The sequence below is a fragment of the Phalacrocorax aristotelis genome, chromosome Z, assembly GCF_949628215.1.
Source record: "Phalacrocorax aristotelis chromosome Z, bGulAri2.1, whole genome shotgun sequence".
NCBI lineage: Eukaryota > Metazoa > Chordata > Aves > Suliformes > Phalacrocoracidae > Phalacrocorax > Phalacrocorax aristotelis.
This window is the reverse complement of record NC_134311.1, coordinates 4,606,648-4,631,720: the sequence shown is the minus strand read 5'-3', so window position 1 is coordinate 4,631,720 and position 25,073 is coordinate 4,606,648. Positions and strand designations below refer to the sequence as shown.

Below are 25,073 nucleotides of genomic sequence, written 5' to 3'. Positions count from 1 at the left end.
ACCCCAGTGGCAGCGAGATTCAGCACTTATTTGCTTTGATATTTATCTTACCGATAAAGTTGTCACCCTTATCCTGAAATCCAGTTTCAGTTGTGATCCTTACTGAAAGGATGATCACACAAGTTTATATGTCTGAAAACCACCGCTGTATGTCTAAAGTACAAAACCCTTTTCCCAGATGCCTGGAAGTGATGTAGACTTTACAACAACCTTCGGGTTAAGAGTTCTCCTTGTCTGCTCCAATAAATTTACTGAAATTCTCCAGAAAAATTATCCTCTGTAGATTTATTTATTTATCGTGTTTTCCTAAAATAAGTGATATCAGGGCTTTCCAAAAGTTGATGGCATTCCCAAGAATTACTGCAGATAAATATTTGAATTTAATTTTACCTTTAACTAAACCAATATCTAGAGGACAGTACATTGCCTTCTAAATGGACATTCATCTAATACTTCTTCATGTTATTGAGCAGATCCCCAGGCTTAAAAGATGCTGCTCTGGAATGAATTTCAGGACAAGATGCTTTGAGGAATTTTAAAAATATTTTTCATCAGACAAGCCACTGACACAAAAGTTTGGCTTCCATAAGCTTTAGTTTATTTGAAACTTACTGCAGATTATCTATTTAGTTAGAAGACAATAACCAATGCAAATCAGGAGTTTTGCTTTCTGTGCATACTTATGCAATAAGCAGCCCTTGAACTGAAGAACACTGACCCTGCGGCTTCCCCATTTTACATGAAGTTGGACAACTGTCTCTCCTATGCCAAAATATCAGGACCGTGAGGATGACTATTTAGTTCTCTATAGTTCTGTTAAAGAATCTCTTTTGCATTTGTCAACTCTTAATTCAAAAGTCAAAGAGGCCTCTTCTTAAAATGTGCCTTAATTATTGAAATCAGCAGACTTCTCAAAATATGTAAAATATGCATATAATTATTAAAATTTATTTTCCTTTCCCAGTTGCCCTGCTTTCAGCTCCCTCACTCTTCTAATGTCATCATGCTACTAGCTGTCAAGTTGCTCTAGGACTCTCTTCACTGAAGATAAGCCAGTTGCCACCTGAACGTGCAGCTAAGCAGAAAAAAAAATTTAATTGCCAATACTCAGAATAATACCACACGTCCCGTCAGAGCAATGTCCAAGCAGGATCCTAAGGAGTGATGAGTATGCTCTTGCTCCATCTACACTTTGAGGTCATATCTAAACAGAAGACTTATTTTGGCAAAATAATTATACCAGATGTTCACTGGTTAAAGCAAAATAAACACCTTAATTCATAAATGATATTGAACATTAGCTCTTTCCTTACCTATCCCTGTGTAAATAAGCTCAGAATCAGATATCTGAGTACCAGCTCAGCTGTGCCCATTATTGACTCAAGCTGATAGCAACAGATAACTTTCCCATTGAAAAAATGAGCATTTAGATTCTTCATGGAAAGCAGAATTTCTAATTTAAAAATTTAAAAAAATATTTTTAAAGAACAACCATTCTCTCAGGCCTTCTTAAAATGTAGGAAAAGAAGCTTCTTAAAAAAATTATATGTATCATTCTGGTGAAGCAAGGTCCTCTCTCAAGTTCTTGTGAAAGACAGTATTCACACTGTTGAGATTTTCCTGCTTTAAAAAGAATACATCCAAGCAGTCAACCTTACAACCAAAGGTACCTTATTTCAAGATTAATTAATAAACATTTATGAAAGATCTGATGTGTGAAGCACCCTCTCTCCATATACCTAAACCTAGACATTGTATACCTAAACATACACACATACACATACTCAAATTTGCATGCCACATATTATGATAAGGATGCTGTATTACTTGCAATGTCTTTGGAAATAAATACAGGAAAACTGTTTTATCTTCATCCTGATTTATAAGTCAAGATCAACAGATTGGAATATTTCAAATTTTTTCTATTTTAGAATACTCCATAATTTTAAATTTTATTCATTTACTACTTGAAATTTACATTTTATGGAACATCTTAAATCATAAACAACGTACACAGATGAGATCAGAATTCTTCACACATCTTAACTGGCTAAGGTAGAATTGAAGTCATTTCCTTCAATAGGTTTTTTGGTTTTGTGAAAAAAACCTTACTTGTTTTGTGAAACATTGATTAAACTGTAGCTAATCCATCTACAATCTGCCCCAAACTTATTGCACAGAAATTTTCATTATTAACTTATGCACATATTTTATATCTAACTTAAAGGGACACAATGTGGCAAAACCACAAGTCATGTAATTTTGTTAAATTTATTCAAAACAAGGGAAAAGATATCTCTTTACTTACTAATTAAGTTTCAGCCCTTAGCATTTTAGAGAAGCAGTTTGAGAACTCTACAAGCTGTGTTGCAATAATCCATTTCTAGCCACTTTCACAAATATTAAATATAATTTCATCTGGAATTTTAACTATATGAAAAATAAGTTTCACAAATACAAAGCAGAATGATTTTTCAGAGCAAAATTGTAATAAAATTTATTTTTTATTGTAAATTACTGTGCAGATATGCTCAATTACTGTATAAAGTTTATTCTTAGCTTTGCAGTGCTTTACATTCTGATTGGCTGAAGAGTTTCTGATTTTCTTAATCACCGCACAGTTACTCCTCTTTATGTTTATACCCTACAAATCCATTCCTGCTGTTTGGCAGGGAGTTAACCAACCGGAGAAGTGGGATGCAAGTAACAGCTATGTGGTTATGGTTCGATAACCGTACTTCTACCATCACCTGCCAAGCTTCTTCTTAGCTTGGGTCCCGAATACAAACTTTTCAACGTGTCAGCCTCAGCTTAACAGTTATTTAAATACTGCAAAAATGCATGAAGGAGGAATCCTTCTGTTCTTATTGCAATGATGAGGAAAAAAAGGCAAAAGAGGGCCGGCAAAACTAGGGGTGGAGTGGGGGGGAAGTGCTTGACTCTGATCTCATTTTAAATCATGGCAAATCCGGATTGATTCTATTAGCCACCACTGGAGACAACCAAACTCAAAAGGTCAGAACATGCCCTGGTTTGTAAAGGTTGAATTCTACCACTCACGCCCTCACTGCAGCATGCTCTTCTCCTACACTTAGCCAGCCTCAAGGACAGCAAAGCTCTCAACCCAGGAGCAGCAGCTATGTATTCACTGTCTGTGTTCACTTCCAACAGCAGAATCCTCCTCTGCACTCGTAAGGAGGAAAAGAAGACAGCAAGCATGGCAAAAGGTGTAAGGTGGCAGAAACAAGAAGAGGAGCGGGGAGGCGCTAAGAGGCATACATCCTAAAAAGAAGGCTATACCCACACCTGCACCAACCTTCTGTGGCTTCTAATCCAAACCAACGTCCAGCTGGGGACATGGAACTAAGCACTGCAGTATTAGAGCGTACAAGGCCATATGGGAAAACACAGGCACAGCCCCCAGACCCAGGATGAGGCCCAGGACTCCCCAGTGCATGTCCAGACCCTTAAACCAAAGAGCCACACTCCTCCATCCTCCCTCCTCCTCTGCGCCGCTGAGCTTTCAGTTATCTCGCCACGCAGTGGCACAACTTCACCCCACGTGTAGCTGGTACCTCTGACTGCACACACTCCTGAACCTCCCCTTTACACAGGCTAGAAGATGGAGCTTTTAAAAATAAACAAACTTCCCTCAATAGCTTCCCATGAAACAACAAATACTTTCCAAAGGTCCTCTAAATGTTTTTCATTATTTTGTTGTCCATGACTTATTTTCCCTTTTTTCCTCTAATTGTCCTCATCTTATAAACAGAAAATTTAGAACACTAATAAAATAATAATGCACCAAACTGCTTCTACGTATTTACTCTCAACATGGATTTAAGGCTAATGCATATTATTGAATGTTGGTCTTATCAGGAAGAGGTGATCCACTGACTTTGGCATGCCTAGTCATGAATGGAAATTGTCAGGAAAAAAAGCTAAAATGGAGTTAGGGCTGAGAGGTTTTTTTTTTCCTTTTCTTTCATATTTCAAGTTTTTATTATTTTTAATTTTTTTCTCTCTAATTTAGCAAACAGACAGCATTAAATTCTACAATGGGGTAAACGCTATATATTTTGTTTATCTATATAACATAAAATATATGTAGTTTACATATATACACATATTTCTGTAGACATACACATGTATTACTATAAACAGCGTACAGCAGGGATGCATGACTATAAGGCACCCAAAACAACTCAGAGACACCAAATCAGCTCTCGGGCCATGCAGTAAAAGTGCTTGAATTTAGCAGGCTGGGCTATATTCTTTTTGAACAAGGTGGCTGAACACTCATGCCATGTTCAAACTGAAACTTAAGGATGGAATCAGGACAGGTGCCTCTATAATTAACTTGGCCTGGTATTCTGCCAGTGTCTGCTCAGAGACAATGATTTATAAATTATTGGAGAGAGAATAATTTTAACTTCCTACTGGCATTCACAAAGAGACCTTGGTCTTGCTCAATGACTTCAATGGAAAGATGCAATGACAGTGCAAATTCTTTAGGACGTGGACATTAAAAAACACATGGTTTTGACCATTGTATTTATAAGCATGTGATATGTCGCTATAGACCACAATATAGTGATATGTAATATGATATATTTGTACCTCACCTGTTCACAGAAAAGAATAATTCAAATACTGTCTTATGGGAAACGGTGAAAAAGGCAAAGGCAGTACATATCTATCTATGTCAAATAAATGGAAGGAATGTGCCTATATCTAATATAATTATACCTCTGGGATCTTCAGCATAAGGCTATGCATTTTAAACCAACCATTTTAATTTCTGATTTTTAAATTTATATTTCAAGCCAATGTTTGTATTCCTATTGCTCCCATGATGGTAGCCAGGCAGCAAACACTATCACAATAGGTCTCTATCACATGTGATTCTCAAAACAAGCATGCAAATGAACTATCCAGATTTATCTTTAGAAAACAGTTTATTTGAAGATTTAACTCTAGGCAAAATAATCACCTGGAATCAAATTACTATAAATCCTAAAAATTTAGAGATTAAAAAAGATCTAAGGGCTGATCTAGTCCATCCTCTTAAGTACGCCGGACTGTAACCTGCAATGGATTCTCTGGAGTATTCTCCACTCCAGGTTTAAACGACTCCGGCAATGGAGTCACCATTCTTTCCCTTGGATCCATCCCACCACCCACCTGCTTCCTAGGAATTTTTCCAGATATTCTTCAGACAGCAAGCTCCTGTGCTCAGTTCCTTCTCATTTACCTTTCCTAGGTACACAGACCATCATCTTGGCACTGGTCTAATATTGCATTCTCTTTTGGGTTATATTGGTCAGATTTTGATCAATGTTAGAGAAAACTCTGGATGCATACAAAGAATGACCAGCTGATGCCATGCAAGCCCTTGGTAGCTGGGATTACTCCTCAGCCCACCACCCACACACTTTTGCTTTTGGTTATCAGTTAGCTCAGTCACTTCTCTCAGGCTTTCCTCCTGAATCAGGACCTCCACTCTGTCACTTTTACAGTTTTCCCCGTTTTTTCTCTGAATCTCACCAGTTTGGCCCATTTCAGGTTTTTTTGTAATCGCATGCTCTGTTCTAGGTAGTGCAAATTATGGATTCCCGACATCATGCTTTTAAACATATGGCATAAAAGGCATTGTGGCTACTTCTTTTTTAATCATATTTTAACTTTGTAACCAATTTGTTGTCCACTTTCACTCTTAGGTCTCTTCCTTTTACATTGTATCTCTTTCCACTGAATATTTATTTGTGTTTCAGGGGTTTTTTTTCTCCCGCATATTCACTACCTTCATTTTCCTTTTCATGTTAAAGCTTACATTCTGATTTCCAGACAATATTGCCAACCTGCCTTGATTAGTCTTGTTCTTTCACTTTTCCCACAAGTGTTTATAGCATCTCCAAATACAGTAACTTGAGTTGTTTCATTTGCACTCTCCAAATTTTTGGTACGTTTTTGGTACATTCAGATTATAAAGTCAGTACTCATAAAACTAGATAACAAACTTCTTTAAAATCACTGAAGTGTGTGCAATTATTTAAGCATTGGGGGGGGGGGGAATTAATTTTTAAAATTAACAAAACATTAAAATTGCATATTTCCTTATTCTTTTTAGGTGAACTCATCATATTACACCTGAGATTTCAAATATCCTGTGGTCTTTAACACTCTGTAACTGATGGCTAGTTAACAGCAGGACAGGGCTTCAGCTGAGGGAGCAAAACCACAGGGATGAAAACAGAAAGAACAGGTCAAAATACAGTTTAAAACTCAAAATACAGAAAAAAGTACCCATTAATGAGGAATGTTAATTTTATGTTTGATAGGCCCAACCTAAAGCCTCTGTTTGCTTTAGCAGCTCTTATTTATAGAAGCTGCCTCCTTTAAGAGACACCATAATGAAAAACAGGGAGCTCATAGGATTGGGCTCAACACATGGCTAATAGTTTGTACAATATACTCTGATTTGACAGGTATTTTGGCCTACATTCCTACAGATACTTGAATATATGCTGCTTGTGAAAACACTCAATAAATACACTGATATTTGTGTTTTCTTAGATGAGGGTGGAATAATAACTAAATGAAGAAATTAAGTATGTGTGTTAAATATAGTATCTTATGTTTATTGTATGTAGAGCAAGGGAACGTGTCTGCACACTGTATGTTATTAGCAATATGTGCTCAAACAGCTGACTTTCATTCACATTAACTGGCATATCTTTTTTCCTTCAGTGATATTCTATTTGTTTCGCAGATGTTGAGAGGCATGAGAAAAAACTCATGAATATTTCTAAGCAAAATGCTTCAAAATTGTATCCTTTCGAAGTGACAGAAATATTTAATTCCACGAATGTATCCCATTTATGTTCAAAATGTCCCTCTCACTGGGAGAATTTACATGTTTCAGCATCATCTATCAACAGCGCTTAGAATAGGAGTGGTATCTTTCAAATGCAACATTTACAAGTCACCACTTGTCATTAAATGTAACTGTATGTTCAAGAGGTTTGTAATAATAGCCTTTAATTAAACTGGAGACTGTTAGAGGGTTTCTGTTGCCCTTTGAAGTTCTTAATTATTGGTTGTATCCAGCCTTTCATGGCACACTTAAGGTTAAATTAAATAATTAAAATATACCTCCAAGAGAAATATAAAGACTGAACATTTTAATTAAATTTCTGAATTTCAAGGTTTTTAAAATAATAACATATGTTTTGATTTTCTTGCGTTGGCATAGTAGAATGCTACATATATTAAACAAAAAATCGGTAGCTTTTTATGGGAATAATCGCTAAGTATGACGCATGTAAATGAGCTATTTTCTATGCATGGCTGGCAAAAGTGCTAATTAAATAGTTGGTATTCAAGGCTATGCTCGTTCATTGTTTAGTGACATACAAATCCAGCGATGTGTGCCAGCAGACATTTTAAGTTGAATGTTTTCTCCTCTACGCTCTTTGTCATGAAATGGTGGCACCATGATGAGAACACTAGTGTAAGCAAAACACTGAAATATGCTTTAATAATGTTTTAACCATGTAGTGACACTAGTCTAGTTTTCTAATGAATTTTTTATTTCTTTCTTCTTATAAGGTTGTTATGAGTTATCGCTGATGCATGTTAAATCATATACATGAGTCATTTTCTCACTAAATTTGCATAAAATGGCTAAATGCTAATGCACCAAATGGGGCTTACTATATATGGTACAGTAAATATGCCCTTGCAGGTTTTCTGCAATCAATCTCCTGTATTTCATTAGCAGCTAAATAAAGGTCCATTCTGAAAAGGGAAAAGAAAAACTATTGTGTGTACATTGCGAACTTATGATGCCTATGATGATTTCTACGTGATGATTAGAACCCAGTCTAGAATTAGGGTTTGCACAAGACTGAAAATAAAGTTCCTTGGCAAACGCAGCTGGATGGTCCCCCTGAAAGCAGCCTAGTGCTGCTAATAACCACCAGGCAGTTCACTGAGACTTTCCACATCCAGCACTGAACGCTGGGTTTAAAATCCACATAGCCCATGATTTTAATTTCACAATGCTTATATATCCCTAACTATCCCTGTAGATCCCTGCTAGATCTACAGCCACCAAAACCTTGCCAGCTCCTCGCTACACCTCACTGCAAGTTAAAATGCTATTCTTCTCTTATTGTTACATACACTCACCTTCCACCTGCATTAACTGTTCCCTTCTTGTCTTCCTGCTAATAGAAATTATATATATTGGCCAACATATATTTGAATGGATAGCATGATCACAGTTAGCATGGCATCACTGTTGCAATATTATCAATCCAAACAAAAACCTTACATTTAATGATGGAAACTTTGTTCTCTCTCCCTTTTCTCTTTTTGACATCTGGAACATTTTTGTACCTGGTGCAAAGAAAGTGCTATTTAAAGATAAATGTATGCTTTGCCCTACAGTTATTTTGAATTAGTCTTGATAAATAATTAAGTAATGCATAATATATTATTTAGATGCAATGGTCTTAAGAATTTGAGTGGTATTTCAACCACAATTATAGTAATTTATTTATCAGTCAAAAATTTACATAATCACACTTCAAAATCCAGTGGACTGGAGAGATATCAGAAGGACGCCCAGGAATGTGCATAATGACTCTGGACATTAGATTAACTTAATAATGCAGTGATGTGCAAGATGTTATAATATCTTACATAGTTATATTTGATGAATAGTTTTTAAATGGTGAAAGCTAAACATTGTTTTATCTTTTCAGCTTTATTTTCAGAAAAGGACAAATTTTAAACACAGGATAGGAATTAGACCATTCTATAGGAAGTACCGTTCCTACTAGAATGGAAGAAAATTTAAATATCATTTACAGTAAAATCCTGGAGTGTCTCTCCTTCAACTACCAGAGGAAACATTGATTTTATTACAATGTCATTAAATGGTCGCTTGATTTTGTGTAGTTATTTTAGGTGATCCCCTTGGTCATCAGTGGTAAAGGACAACGCAGGGAAGAAATGGAAGTTTTCTGTCCTGTCAGTGTAGAAAGACTGGTGACAGAAGTAACTCCCGGAAACTCTGTCATACTGTGGATCTTCCCTCAGCCCAGGAAGTCTTTCTGAGGAAAATGAGGTAAAGCTTATAGCTATGATGGAGCGTAGTGAACTCGTCTCATGACAATGCACGTGCAGATACAGATCACACTTTTTCCAGATTCAAACTTACACATGGAGACACATAAGCACCTGCAAGTTTGCACTTGCCAATTCTGTCCACATATATGCTTCTAAAATAAAAAAGAGGGTCTATGTACGTGTCATACAAATCCAGTTTATGCCATTTGAGAATTACGGGAACTTAGAGGAAGACATAAAATTAATATTCATATATTTCCCAACAATATATTTATGCCCACTGATAAAATATTGGTACCACATAAAATCTTCAGCACTCAGCTGAATAGTGACCTGTATAATGTACGCCAGTTACAACCCTAGAGAAGGAGGTTTTAATGGGCTGTTTTGAAGCAATCTTTTAATATAGAAAAATAAGGGAAGAATTACCTCTGGCTCTCTTTCAGCCTGTACCACCACCGGCTTATACTTTCCTATGCACCTACAGCAAATTCAGAGATTCCACAACAGCAATTGCTTTCTGTGACAGAGAACAACTAAAGACAATAAGTCATACTTTATAGAAGAGAGTGGTAATTTCACATTTTCTGAGGTACCACAACTGCTGCTCAGTTAGACAGGTGAAAAGAAATTGCATATGTGTGATCCCATCCTCGCTGTGCAGGTTTTCTGTTACTGACTCCAGCTTCTTCATACAAGGTTATTGTGTGTTAGATTCCAGTTAGATTAAACTATCATTATCTCATGATAATGATATTGTTTTATAACACCCCAAACTCTTCTTTCCTAAAGATAACATTCTACAAGACAGTAAGAGTGAAGTATTTTTATGTTAATGTCCGTTTCAGAGAACCGACATCATTAACAGAATAAACATAACTTACTTGAAAACACATCTCTTAAAAAAAATCAGGTTTTAAAATACCAATTATATGCCCCTTTTCTTTGGCACAGAGCTTATTCTGGAAATAAAACGGTCCCACTCAGGCCATACAGGTCCTTTTACAAAGGGGGAAATGCTGGCCCAATTCAAATCCAAAGATAGACTGGCCAAAGTACAGGACATGCATTTTTCCCAACAAACTCTTCTTAGACTCCAAAGAAGACAAATTACTGACTGCTTCCCCTAGGCATTTATTTATGAAGTTCACTTTGACCTAGCTTCTACTTTCTCCATGCTGATGTACAAACTGGAGGTCAAAAAGCTAAGCAGAAGGTGGCACAGCCTCCTATGCATTGGCACTTTCCTTACTTTCTTTATCATATGGGTCTGCTGACCCTGCTCACTGCTGCAACCTTACTCACATGCCACGTGGCTTTCAACACCATCAAAGCTGTAACAGCCTACAAATTATTGAGCAAATGAAGAAAATCCGTGTTCTTATCACAGACTGCCCTTCAGCACAGGTATTTGAACCATTGGTGTTTAGGAAAAATGCATGTATATTTAGGAAAATACCTGTTGACCACTGCCATGCAACGTGACATGCCTCAGATTTGGTAAGAGCTGAAGGAACTAAAAAGATGGCAACAAACGTGGAATTTTGCCTGAACTCTGTGCATCCTGTGGTTGTTCCTACATTAAGTATGTGTGTATTTACCACACTCCTATAAACCACTTTAGAGATATGTCCTTATGGTGTAGCCCAGGCACAAAAATTTCAAAGACAGGTGGTTACAGATATAAAAATGAACAGCATCCCAAAGGGCTGGGATACCAAAGAGTCCTTTCCGAAACATTATTCCTTTAGTCAGACGGTGCTGGAAGCATCCACAGTTGTAAGCGAGGCACTCAAAACTCATAACAGGGTCCAAAAACGGGACTATCTTTACAGCACCAACACGGGGATGCTGTCACATCTCACCTGGAAATTCGCTAATGCAAACACCGGTCCAGCATGGAGTAAAAAAGGAAAAAGAAAAAGCTACGAGGGGACATCTGGGCCCTCCAAAGGGCTTTTCCATGGCCCAGGCGCGGCGGCCGCTGGCAGTACCGCAATGCCGCGGTGTCGCAGGTGGGTTGAGCTCCACCCGGCAGCGCTTGGGAGCCAAGATAGCATCATCAGCCCTGTGCAGCGTGATCGCTCCCTAATCCTTTCGGCAACTTACAAGTTTAATGTCCATGCACAATGTTATTAACCGTCTTTAACCGCTTGAGACCCGGATCTTTTTTTTCCCCTTTTTTCGGGGTTTTGGGGTTTTTTTGGTTCTTGTGTTTGTTTCTTGCTTGTTTTTGGTTTTTTGAGCTTCCCCCGGCGGACAAGCACCGGCCATTATAACTCAATTAATCTGCAACGGGATACTGGTGGCGGGAAGGGGGGGTGGGCTGCTGCGAGAGGCGGCTCCAGCTACGGCGGGCACCGCTAATTAGCCATAACCGCTAGTGGCAATTAACAACCGCCGCTACGGACGCAGCCCCGCCGATGGAGAGGGGCGGGCGGCGAGCCGAGGTGGCGGGGGCAGAGCGCGGAGCTCCGTCCCCCCTCCGCACTCCGGTGCGCCCCGGCCCCGGGAGCGGCGCCGCCGCCCGTTTCCCTGGAAACACCAATCAGCACCACGGGCGCCCGTGGGGGGGCGGGACCTCGCGGGTGGCGGGCCAATGGCGGACTCCCGACGGCCCCCGCGGTGGCCTGCCGCCATTTCGCGGAGGAGGCGGGGCACAGCGGTGGGGCAGGGTCTTGGCCTCTGTCTTGGGCTGCCGCCGTCCGGGGCTGCGGGGCCTCGACCCGGTGGGGACTCGGCTGGAGGAGCCGTGGAGGGGCCTGGGAAGCCCGCAGGAGGCCTCCTTTGCCGGGGGGCGGGGGTGCCCTCCCCCACGCGTGGGCGCTGCCGGGTCGAGCGAGAGGCCGTGTCCGCCCGTGGGGTGGGGGAGTCAGGAAGAGGCCTTCCCTTCAGACCCCTGCCTCCGTCCCCTGAGGACAACGCCCTCACCGCCTCCTTGGCAAACCAGGCTCTCACAGTAAGGTTTTCCCCATTAGTACAGTCGGGTAAGGGACAAGATCCAAATTCATGAACCCAAATGATATTTACTTATTAACCTGTTCTGCTTCCAGTCCAAAATGTGCAGAAACAGGAGTGGGCAGCTGTGAGCCCGGTCTCCGAGCAGCACCTGGCAGGGCGAGGGCAACAACGTTTGGCTCATTGACAAGTTAGCATTAGTTCTATGGAATTAGGGGGAGAAACAGCTTTTTTAGGACTAGTTAAAGGCACAGACGGAACACCCCATTTGCTTTCCCCTGCTTTATGTATATATCTAAAATCTACAGGTTGGCAGCCTGGCGTGAGGCTCAGTCCCACACCCTGCAAAGCCAATGGCACGTGTTTGTCGTGTTTAACCCAGACCCTGGCAGGTAATCTCCACACCAGCTTTACACCACACTCTAGGAACGTACACGCATATGTACAAGCATGTATGTTTATAGCTGTAGACAAATGAGAGTTTCAGGAAGAATGAAACAGGTTACTGTTGATGGACAAGGGTGAAGCCAAATGGCTCCTTTCTCCTCCTTTCCCACTCCCTCCCAGAAAGGCCCATAAGAAACATCCAAATTTTTACCTCATGCACCTGCCATTTAGTTAGGAAATTTAATTGTCAAAGCCTGATGTTTTCTTTCTTCTGAATTAAAATAACGGAGGAGGGAAGGGGTAGTTAATGTGCTGAACCCAGGGGAAGCAATCTAGGGAAGTGGTATATGTTTTAAAACTCTAAATGGACTTTTTTCATCATGTTTCTGGGGGACGGCTACATACCCACCCCTTTCCATTTCTGGAAGTAGCCAACAGAAAACTTCTAATTCATGTGGGGAGGGTGGGATCTGCCCTCACGGACAGCACACCCTTGGCTTCTCCACAAAACAAAATATTTCTCAACGTGTATTTTAATAGAAACAGAAAGAATGAATCCACTCTAGGCTAATGCCTATTAATTGCAGCTTTAGAGAGGAGGAGATGCGCTCATGAATATGCCTATTCATATAAGCAGCCCTTCCTGGAGGGGTGAAGGCAGACCCCTCCTGCCTGCTGGGTTTTGTCCAGCAGGCAGGGCTCTAGCCAAGGCCTGGCTTCTCTTTCTACCTCCATGAGCAGGGTTTAAGCACCTGCCGGTGCCACCCTGCTTCTGCTCCAAGCCTGGACAGCCCCAGCTGCCCCTCGCCCACAAGTGGCCGCGTGAGGAAGTCAGAAAAGACAATTTTTCTGGTGCCAACCACACTGCTGCCCACACCACACACCAGCATCCCCAAGGTCCGGCGCTGCAGGTGATGGCCCTGCTGGGAGAGGCAGCAGGTGGAGTGGCCGAAGGGGCACGTTATTCAGCACAAGGGTAGTTACTCATTGTCTGACGGGTTTTTATGCCGGGAACTGTACAGCGCTTTGTGAAAGATGGAGAGGATCACAGTCACTTGGATTTAAAACACAGATGTTTGTAATAAAGCATGTGCAACTGACTCCTCGCCATGCCTTTGAGCTGTTTCTTAGTCTGCACCATGCGTGAATACAGGGCTGAGCTGAATAGCACTCATAACAGAACCCATTATAAAGTGAGGGTGGGGGGTGGGAAACAGAGTAGTAGTGAAAACTGAGAGAACTGGAAACATTCCTTCTGGTACCTGGGTCTACACCGAGATGCCCTGATGGATTTCCTTCAGCACCTGGAGAAACGCATTTCCCACTGCCTTTGCTTATCAGTTTCAGCCTTATTCCTGCTAAACATCCAAGAAGAAATCTTCCCCTAGACTCAGAAGCAGCGACCCGTGTGCTGTGGAGCGCGCTTATTAACATTTTATCAGTCCCAAGCTGGAGGGCTGCAGTAGCTGCTGAGCACAAGCTTGTTTGCAGAGCTTGTTTTCTTAATTACATAAGAAGCAGTTTGGTAACTTCCTAGCACCGAACCCCAGCTCCCACACAAAAAGTAAAGTGTTTATCTGGCTAAAATAACTTGTAAATGAACCAATATTCCCTGCTCTCCGCCTTTTTTTTTTTTTTTTTTTGTATTTCATGCATTGTAGACCCTAGCAATGATATTAGTTCTAGTGTGGGAAAATATTATAATTGAGATCTGGTAAGTTATTTGCAGACTTCAAGTTTTTCTTTACACTGTGCTGACATTTAGTACAGCCCCGGTGAGGAAAACAATGCTGCCATTCATGGCTCTAGACGTAGATTTCAATCGACTTAAGCGGGCACAATGAAACTTGGTCATTCACTGGTTACCCATATTGTGTTCTCAAATTTTCTCTCAGCAAAAGTATAATGACTCAGTATTGTATGGTTGCATAGACAAGGGCTCAGAACAAGAGACACTAGTTTTGTCTGACGGTGTGAGAAAGTCGTGAAGGGATCTTTTCTTCCAGATGGTGTTAAATTCAGCTGCCTTTTTAACATTGGCCTTGCACAGCAATCTGCTGCTCCCCTTTCACAAAGAATAACTGCGGGTCCCTGCTAGTTAACATGCATACTCACGCAACCCGCAACTTCACTCCAACTGTTTTACAATGCACTGGTATGCTAAATAAACTTGATCTGGTCTCCCCCAGTGCTATAGTAGCCTTCAAAGAACTGTTCTGCTGATATTTACACATTTCTGTGTCATTTTGATGTTGCATAAAGCTGTGTATGGCTCGATTTTTTTTTTCCCTACAGGTTTTAAGGAAAAGGCTCCTAACAGACGATCCTAGGAAACATTACTTGCTGCCTGAGCCTCCCAGGGCATAAACTTGGGGGACACGGTGCTGCGTTTCCACATGCTCTCTTTTCCCGAGTCAGAAGTTAGATGTGCAGGGCAAAAGGTGGCGGGGGAAGAAACAGGGCACTTTGCTCCTAAAGCAGCGAAGGAGGAACAATAATAATGGTGATAACAGCCAAGCGTATTTTATTGAGTGATAGCCACGTAAGATTAGTAAGGTACAATGCAATTTAACATGACAATGGCCAACGCTGATATATATAACACTGCTATTTTCCTCGGGTGTTTCCCTTCGCGAATTTACACCAAAGACCAGGACGCACGCAACAGCTTAAGTAAACTGACCCCATTGAATGCCTAAGTAAACAGTGGGTTTCCCCAGAAAACAGCCTATTGCCTTAATTGAGGCTCTTTGCGAAAGAAAACCCCGTACTTTGTCATGTAAATGTTAATGGTAGCAGACAGTGGCTGTAGGTAAATGGCACCCCTGGACGGGCGGTAAATGAGGGGCGTGCGGGCACGCCGCGGTGGGGGGGCACAAACACGTTTTCGGATGTAAATAAAGAAGGGTCCGCAGTAAAACTTCGGCACGTGTAAGTCCAAGCCAAAACGGGGATTTACCCCAAAACAGCCTTGGCTGGGCTCCCAAAACAGCCAAAGGGCGAGGGCCTCCAACCCAAACTGCGGCGCGGTTATTTTTGCAGCTGCGGGGAGGACGGGGTGACTTTTGAGTCCAAATTCTTTGTTTTAAATGGAGCCTGGTACTGCGAAGGACCCGCCGGCTGTCTGTCTGCTCCCCTTTCCTCTCCCGTTGCCTGGCGCGAAGGCAAATATTCCCGCTATAAGCCCCCGAAACGGTGCTTTTTTTATGAAGCCTGATTGCAAAGTTAAGACAAAAAAAAAAAAAAAAAAAAAATTTAAAAAGCAGAGGGGAAGGTTGGCCCCGCGTTTGATGGGGACCGCCGAGCCCTGATCTCTGCTCTTATATTAATCCGCCTTCTGTCACTGATGCAGTATCATAGGCCGATGTGCCTCTGGGAAGATGTTTAGGTCAAGTCCAAAGGAAAATGTTACCCTTCGCAATTAATCTCGCTCGATTTCACTGCACGAGGTGCCCAAGCTCCCGTAATTATAAAGATGAATAGCGCCCCAACTAGCGTTTATTTAAAAACCCGGGGATGTTTGCGACGCCAGCCCGCCACGCCTGCTTTTCCCTTTCTCCCCCCCCCCACCCCAAGCACTCCCTTCCCACGCCGCCCGTGGGAGCGGGCGTCATCCGCGTCCCCTCGGCCGGGGACGGTTGCGGGTGGGTGGGTGGGTGGGGGATGACTCTCCCCCCCCTCGGGGCGGGGAGGAGGGCGGGAGGAGCGAGGGAAGAGGAGGGCGGTGGGCTGCCCCCCCGCCGCCCCCGGCCCCCGCCGGGCTGTCTGTCTGTCTGTCTGTCTGTCACGGGCTGCCGGGGGCACGGCGTTGCCACTTGCCCCGAGCGTGGGAATGGGAGCGCCCAGCCGTTCACATCTCCTGCACGCCGTTTAACGGAATCAATTAGGCAAGACAGACCCTCCGCTTCCCCACCCCGCCCCCCCTACCCCCCACCCCCACCCCGGTTTTTGTCAGGTCTATATACGTCCTAATTATTTCAGTTTGGGATGCCAGAGCTGTTTCCTGGATAGATCTGATCATCCTTAAACAAAAAGAGAGGAGGCGCACACGTGGGTTTTGGAGTAAATGTCACTTTCATTTCCAATGCTAGGCGCAGAGTAAGACACAGAACATTTTTTAACACTTTGACAAGGGGGGAGGCGATCTCGTCTCCATCACGCCTTTCTGCTTCAGTAGCTTCCTCAAGGAAACCCTCCCGGAACAGAGAAGCATCTGTGCTCGCGTTTTGAATAGAAGAATAAAAATCGGCCATCACTTTTTTTTCCTTTTTTTTTTTTTTCATCTGTGTGCAGCTCCGCCGAGTTCTCAGTAGACATAAATTATTAAGCTTGCCTACACTTCAGGGTAAACTTTTCCTGAAAGCCTCCTTTCATATTGCTTGAAATAACCCCCGATATTGCTTCAGATGCACGTAGATAGGTTTTGGGTTGCCTCGTCGTTTTGTTTTTTTGGTTGTTTCGGCTTGTTTTCTTTTTTTTTCCCCCTCAGTTCAGTCCACACAGTCTCACCACCGCCACCATCATCTTCATCATCACCAGCTGCCACCTTTATTTTTAAAGCCAGTTCTTCGCAAGGAACCATCTTTGCAAAATGAAACTCAGCGTTTCCAAACAGCTTTCTAAGAGAACAACAACAAAAACAACAACAACAACAAAAAAATCCTCGTAGCCCAGTTAAACGTTAGCTGGTCTGGGCTTCTATTTATTTATTTATTCAACAGCAATAGTTGCACATGCATTGTTTACCATCGGTACCGTTTCCTCTGTGCAGCGCCTGGCTATCCGTCCTGCGCCATCTGACAACTTCATATTTTGGAATAAGTATGCCATTTAATTTCCTCCGCTCCCACCTTCAGCTGTAAAAACGTTAGATTCAATAAGCATTCCTGACCTTTCTCGGTTTTTACTGTCTCTCGCGGTAGTCTTTCATTTTCACACGCTGTACGATGATCTTGAAGGAGTTTTTACTTTCGGTTATCTAGCTTTATGAAGACCAAAACACTCATACAGCTAGATAACCAAAGATAACAACTCGCTTCCCTCAAAGATTTTTTTTTTTTTTGGGGGGGGGGGGTGTTGATTTTTGGGTTTGGTTTTTTAGTTTTGGCTTTGGTTTTGGATTTTTTTTTTCCCTTGCTAGAATCCAGATTCTTTCTGACACACAGGCGTGTTGTTTCCTCCAAGAGTACCAGTGCTGCTTTAAAATATTCTTCCTTGCATTGCAGCTGTGACCCGGTTTGTGTGTCTGTGTGTATGTGCAGCTAATAACATCCAAAAGAGATCTGTTGCCTTCAAAGTTTATTCCGAACTTTTTCATTCAGCCAATAATTTCCGGCAGCGATAGCCAACAAATCGTCTGTTAATACCAGAAAATAAAACCAGCTATTAAGGTGCGTCAAGCTGCGTTAAGAGTGAGAAGCATCCATCCCTTCACAGGCCTCTATTTGCATTGTAAATCGCTTCGTTCTCACGAAAGACTCCTTAGCCTCTATAAAGATGTAGAGCCATCGGCAATTTCCAGCGCGGCGTTAAGGAGGAAGAAGGAAAAAAAAATTATAAAAAGAAGAAAAAATCCCATTTCAGTAGAAAGTGACAAGATGATTCGAGGATGCAGTTCCTGATCCCTTTAGATTATGCACGGCACAGAGCGTTTTACCAAATCGTGGCAGCTTGGCTGCAAATATCCTGCGTGCATGTGTGTGTTTTTTTGGGGGGGAAGATCCTCGCTTTCTCCTAGAGCTGGGGAGAAGAAGATGCGGTCTTGCCGGCTTGCTGCTGCCCCCGGTCTGAAAGAAGGAGAAAAGGGCCATCATTGGAGGGCTTTCAGTGCCAAAATGTGGACCAGCCCGGCAAGGTCAGAGGTCCTGGACCGCGGGAGACCAAGGTAATGATGATGTCATGAGAAATCTCAAGTACACGCGGCTATTGATATGCATGAGTGACCGGGGGCCGGCAGGACCGAGCCCAGTCTCGCCGCCAGCACCGCCGGCTCTGCCGCGCCGGGCTGCGGGGAAATCCTCCCGCCGCCGCTGCCCTCCTCCTGCCCACCGCACACCGCCCCTCCACCGCCGGCTGGGGCACGGCTCTCTCTAAGGGCAGCCACGGGCGTTTTTCAGAGCCGGGGAGGGCGCCTTTGCCTCCGCATTTCTCTTCTGGCGGCTTGTGCAGAGCGATGCGAGGCGCTTCGCTGCGGCGGGGAGCGGGGCCTTGCTCGCTGCGGCCGGGATCGGGTCTGATACGCAGTGAGTCGATGTGCAATTACACTCAAAATTTGCTCGGATGTGGGGGGGGGGGGGTGGGTGCCTGTGGTTGTGTGGGGTTTGGTTCCGGTTTTTTTTTTTTTCCTTTTTTTTTTCCTATTTTTGTATTATTATTTAATGGCTCCGCATCTCCGTGGTGCTTCGCGCCTACGGTGATTTGCGGGTATTTACACCGGGACGGTTGTGCAAGGCATTTTCCTCTGCCTCGTCTGTTGGGAAAGCTGCGAGCAGCAGGCTCCGTGTATTTTATAGCATCTATACCCTCTCCCCCCCAACCCCCCACCCCCTCCATCCCTCCCTCCCAGCCTGTGCCTGTGTCCCTGTGTTAGAATGCAACACAGGTGAACGTTGCAGCAATATTTATCTCAGGCTATATATCATCTGGCGAAATGCCTTAATAAAAACGCTGATTTATCGTTTATTTTTATTAACCTCCTACTTAGAGCGAAGAAATGCACGCTGGCGTTACCGAAGGAACCGATGGAGGCAAGTCTTTCTGAGGTGTTAGAACCCCTTATGTGCAGTTTTAGGATTTAAGCCTCTCCGCTCCCCCTCCCCCACCCCCTAAAAAGAACATTATACTTCCAATTATTTAACACTATAATTTGTATAGAATTTTTTCTAAGCCCAAAGTGCAAACATTAAAGGTCTCCCGAGTATATGCGATACAATGAATCTCCTCACTGAGATCTACCATATTTACCATTGAAATTAATAAACACGCTTCAGCAGCTCGCTCATGTTGCAGTTGGTATGGGATACATACTGAAAAATTCAGCACGGGTGGAGTATGGACTGCTCTCCACTCCTAAAGGAATTATGACTTAAAATCCACTCTGCTACTATTGCTTGAAGGTGCAAAATGAAACAGAACATACCGTACGCTACGTTCCCTTGCATGCTTGATGTGCCACACTGCATATAAATACGCCTGTAAATTAACCTGTGGTTGCATATGTTGGTATTTTTAGGGGGAAATTTTTTAAATGCGTGGAGTTAAACTGAAGTTGCTGGCTGCTTTGTGCTGGCTGCGTAGCCTGCTTACATGATAAAGCATATGTGTGCTTGTCTGTACGGGGGGGGGGGGGGCACCATACACACGTGTGTCAGTCTAGGCACAGGTGCCTGTATGTGTTTGTGTTAAAACATCTGCGTGGGTGTACGTGATTACGCTGCAAAGCGACAGCTGTACAAACCAGTCCACTTCTATCGTAATATAATGTCACAAAAGCACGAGAAGGCGGAAGCAGCCCCATTCACAAGACAAGGCCCAAAATTAATGCTGCCACCACGAAGTAATGCACACATGTTGCTAATCTGCCGGACCCCGAATTCAGCAGCGACGTTACTAAGGAGGCCGCTCTTCTGTGCTTGTAGCTCCTCAGCCTTTGACATCGAGCATTTATTTTTTAAAAAGGTATTAGATATCCTTGTAGAGGGGAGATGCTGCAATTTGCCACCAGTGCTTTGCACCTGAGAGGCGCAAGAGCTAATTGTGCCAGTGCCCTTCGTGGAAAATACACAGCCTGGCACAAAATGTGTAGAATTCTGATAATGCTGCATTATTAGTTGCTAGGCTTCTTCATTACCTCCCAGGCTGTTCAGGCACAACGGGGGCAACTGAATCAGACGTCTGATAACATCCAGAGGCAAAATGATCCAGATCATTCTGATATTATGTAAAATCGTAATGAGGTTTTCTGAATGGGCAGGCAGAGAGAAGGATGGTTTTTTTCTGGCAATAGCTAGGGGCAGTAGCGTCGGTGATCAGGCATGTTGCACACCACAGGCTTGTGGGCTTATGCATTAAATTCTTCCAGTCAGAGGCATGAAAATTCAAGTGCTCCTCGTGTGTATGCGTGTGTACATCTGTGCTTGTACAGGCATGTGTATACATGATGCGTATTAACACGGACACACGTACGTACACGTTAATGCGTGCATGCAAAATATGTCACCGGGCTTACAGCTAAAATGCAAAGCATGGTGTTGCAAACTGCTGTGTTTCAGAGATGCAAGATGTACCTTCAAAGCACAGACCCCTCTTCCCACCACCCCCTGGCCTGGGAAGTAACGGCAGCACGCCTGTCGCATTTTGCTGATTAATCATTGGAGCCTCATGAAGTCAAGAGAGCCAACATGACGATTATGACCTAGCTGTTCGTTAGCCGTACCACCAATTACATTTTCTAACTCTCAGGCATCCAGCAGGGCCTACGGAACCAACTGGTGTACGGTCAGACTTGCTCAGAAGTATGTGCTTATTCTGAACATCACAAAAATGTATGCAGAGGTTGTAAAATACGTTTCCAAGACGCAGCCTTGCACGCAGCGTGTGGGAAGTTTAAGCCATGCATGGTCCTGACTTTACTGCCAGAAATTTCACCTGAATTGTCAAAGCAGCTGCTAATGCTGCCTGCTTTCCTCCAGTTTACATAACGGCATACAACTTATTTATTACAAAATCACTGTAGAAATGAACTGCGCATGGGAAGATACGGAATCCAAACACTGACTTTTTCCTCCTGCCTCCCTAATAAATTCCCCTCTAATGGCCTGTAGATTAGTATGTGATTGCCATGCTTGTTTTCTAATCTTTTTATAGGTCTCCAGATGGCTGTGACGTAAAGAAGAAACATCCTGCGTGGATTTCTTAAGAATAAACAGTCTCTTTTGGCTTTAAAGACGAATGCTTATGATTCTCCAATCATGGCAATCAGAGCCCCGTCCCAACGCCAGCATGCCCACCTTCTGCGGGGAAGACACAGCATCCCCCCTCAAGCTGCCCAAGGTATATGAGAAGGGCGTAGCATTACGTAAATCCCCTTTTCTCGCTAAATTATGGTACAAATCACACAGATGCAAACCGCGGCACGCCAGGACAGCCCAGGACAGCTTTCCCTGCAGAGCACCCCTTTCGTCCCAGCCAGGTAAGTCACCCGCCTAGCTCCCCTCCTAATGAAGGTGCCTTCTAATTCCTTTGTGGTCACGACTTCATTTTGCAGGCAGCTGCACATTGCACTCCCCTTATGTTGAACGTACGGCATGCAAAGGGATATCTGACACAAAACCAGATTACGAAATCAGAAAAGGCAGGCTGTTGAGAATTCAGAGCCTTGGGGGGGGGGGGGGGGGGGGGGCGAATATTACAACCACTAACAGTCAGTAACTACACAAGGAAACGCTGCGTACTGTTAAAGAACGTGTACTCATCTCTGTAGGTAATGCATATCGTATCGTCTGACTTTTATTAAGAGGAAAAAAAAAAAAAAACAAAAATTACCGTTTCTTGTCGTGATTGTCACTCCCTGTGGTCTGTCTGCGTTGTCTAAATCTGAAAAATAGCCGGGGGGGGGGGGGGAGGGGGAGGGAAGGTAAAAGATCATAATTTAAACACTTTCAGTGTTTGGTTCTCGTTGATGAAATATATGTGAACAGGTAAACCTATGCGTGTTCAGAAGGCGCTGAGTATATTAACTTTTGGGGTTATTAAATAAATCACTCAAACGCTTGGCTCTAGGTTAAATGGGGAAATAACTAGCTACGTTTCCTGCAGATGATCTAACGTGACACAAAACAGGTATGAGTGATGTACACCGGTATCTGCAGGATTAAACGTGGTAATCAATATTTACAGGAAATAATAGGAATGATATAATAAAAAACCCAGATTGCCTTATTATTTCTGGAGACCTATGCTTAAAAATAAAAGGTTAAGGACGTTATTTGGGGCTGCTTAGTAGAAGTGACGAAAACTACAGAGGCAGACGGGGGATTTGCATACTGCAAGCTGCCAGCTGCTTAATAAAGGATGGAGGCTCCACCTAGCCTTCAGTCCAAAACATGCAAAACACATTAGGCCAGCGCTTCCCCGCTAGATTTCCCAGCTCTTCCAGACCGGTGGTGTCCTGAAACCGGGATCACCGGGAAGGCATGCCCTCTTATTTACAGCCCCGCGAGCGTGTCAAGAGTCGCGGGGGGGGAATAAACACGACGTAAGCTCCTGGCTTTCATTGCATCATATCGATTACATCAGCCTGAGCTAAAAAGCGATTATTATTATTATTATTAACATTATTATTATTATAATTATTATTATTATTCCCAGGGATCAACCGAGTTCCCCTGTTTCGCGGCGAGGCTGTTTCGCCCCTTTCGCGGAGGGCGGACCGCAGCTATGGGGGGGATGCTACTTTTTTGGTGGGAGGGATGGAGGGTTGCAGCGGGGCACCCTAGGACGACTCCCCCCGCTCCAATGAGACCCGGGGCTGGGGTCGGCGGCCGTGTCGCCCTTCATCGGGCCCTCTTCGGCCTCCGGCACAGCCCCCCCCCACCCCTAAATATGCTTTCCTGAGCCCAGGCCCGCCGCACCGAGCTGCCCCCCGCCGCCTCGGCCGGAGGAGAAGCGCGGCAGGAGCATCGCGCGTTTATCAACCACCCCACGAGTGGACGGGAGCGTGTTTCCACCGGCCTACACTTTGGATAACCCGGGAGGTGATGACTGCTTGCTCCGAGCCACCCACTGCGTGCAGGGGCAGCGGAGGGGCTAACTTCAGCGAGCCACCCCGGCCCGCTGCAAGATATCCCTTCCCCTTCTCTCCTTTTTCCTTTTTTTCTTTTTTTTTTTTCCCCTCCTTTTCCCCCTTCTTTTTTTCCCCTTTCCCCCCCCCTCCTTTATTTTTTCCCTAAGCTTGAATACGTAAAGGCCACAGGAGTTAGTTCGCGTACTCCAGCCCAGTGAGTGGTTGTTCCTGTGCCTGCACACCTTCCGAGAGCATGCCAGGCATTGCCAAAAAGCTCCTTGAAAAGCCCTAGCTCTGCTTTCGCTGACAGTCTGCCGGATAATTAACACCTCCCGCACCTACCTATGCCTCCAAGACCAACAGGTTTAAATTCAGGCACACAAAATCGTCTAACCGGCGTGAGCCGCCGTGTCAGGCCATAAACCCTGCCTTGCTCATTGAATTTCCCTCTACAGGGGCGAGTAGAAGCAGCCGGAGCCCCTCCGGGGGGACCCGCTCCGGCTGCCCGGGAGAGGCGGTCCCAGCCCGGGCTCACTCGGACCCGGGAAACGCCGACCTGCCCGGGGCTCAGCTCCCCCAAATTTGCAGGGAATTCAGGATCAGCCTACCCCCTCACTCACACACACACACACACACACACACACACACACCGCGTTACTTACATTTCTCCGTCTTTATCAGGAAAATATTTGATCCCAGTTGTAGGGGGTGAGCCGAGCCTCCGGCGACAAACAAAGATCCCCACGGCCAGGCTCCCTCGGAGCGGAGAAAGCTCTTTCATGTCTCCAGAAATTCACGTCTTTCCCCTCTCCATCCCTATTTAAAAGTGCCGCTTAGCTCCACGGTGTCATTCTTGCGCGAAAGGCTCTGAAAGAGTTAGAAATCTTCCATCCGGGAAAACGGGGGAGAAACGCAGAAAGTTGGCTTGGGTTTGGGGGTTGGGGTAGTTCCCCCTCCCCCCCCCCCCCCCCCCCTTTTTCCATATTGCTTCCTACGCCCCGGAGTAGAAAGTGAAGTGTTGTATGTGAGGCTCTGCAAGTTTTTTGGGGGGGGTTGGCCAAGGTCTAGTCCAGCCCTCTCTCCCGAGGAGGACGTGCTCTGAAATTCAACCAATTTCCCCAACGCTTTTGTTGCTGATGAACTGAAGCCCTATTGTTCATCCATTGCCACGGTCTTTTTCAGTTCCTACTATATGTTATGCGTTGCCAGAGATAATGAATTTGCACCAAAACCCCTCACAGTCCCATTCTGACAGACGGAACAAATTAGAAATGTCTGGTCTAAAGAAGAGCAATGGCCACCTTTTCCCCGAGAAGAAGGAAAGCGCATGTTTCTTGGGAAACTTAAAAAAAAAAAAAATTTAAAAAGAGAAATTGCAGCAAAAGGTCGTGTTTTATAAGGTGTTTTCCTCCTGCTAACTTCCGAAGAACAGTTTCTCCCCGGTCTTGTTTTTGGGAGGCACTTCCATTTTGTGCAACTTTTGTCAAAACCAAGCAGCCGGCCAACAGCAGGAGGAAAAAAGAAATTAGAAAAAGATCATGGTACTGACAAAAAAAGACTCTCTTCCCATCCCTGCTGTCATGCAAACTTGTAGCGTGACCTCTCGCCGCTGGAAGGAGGGTGTCCTAAGGCGCTGCCGCCTCCGTCTGTCCCCACTCCTCCATCGCTCCGGGTTTGGAAACAGCCTGAAAACGCCCGTCAAAAGCCCCGGGTGGGTTTTAGGGCTCAGGAGGCGGGCGGGGAGCGGGGGGCGGGCGGTGAGAAGTTTGGGTGTGCGCCGGAGCGAGAGGTGTGCGGGTGGGAGGGA

General features: G+C 44.1%; 1 long non-coding RNA gene across 1 annotated transcript in view; it reads right to left on the bottom strand.

Annotated features, from left to right (window-relative positions):
• The window catches only part of LOC142050438 (uncharacterized), a 119,050-nt gene extending 94,836 nt beyond the window's left edge, over window positions 1-24,214 (bottom strand). Inside the window, exons 1-2 of the long non-coding RNA XR_012658036.1 lie at window positions 23,929-24,214; window positions 22,027-22,077 (exon numbers count right to left, since the gene is read on the bottom strand). This is a non-coding gene — a long non-coding RNA (uncharacterized LOC142050438). The remainder of the gene's footprint in view (window positions 1-22,026; window positions 22,078-23,928) is intronic.
• Window positions 24,215-25,073: the final 859 nt, after the last annotated feature.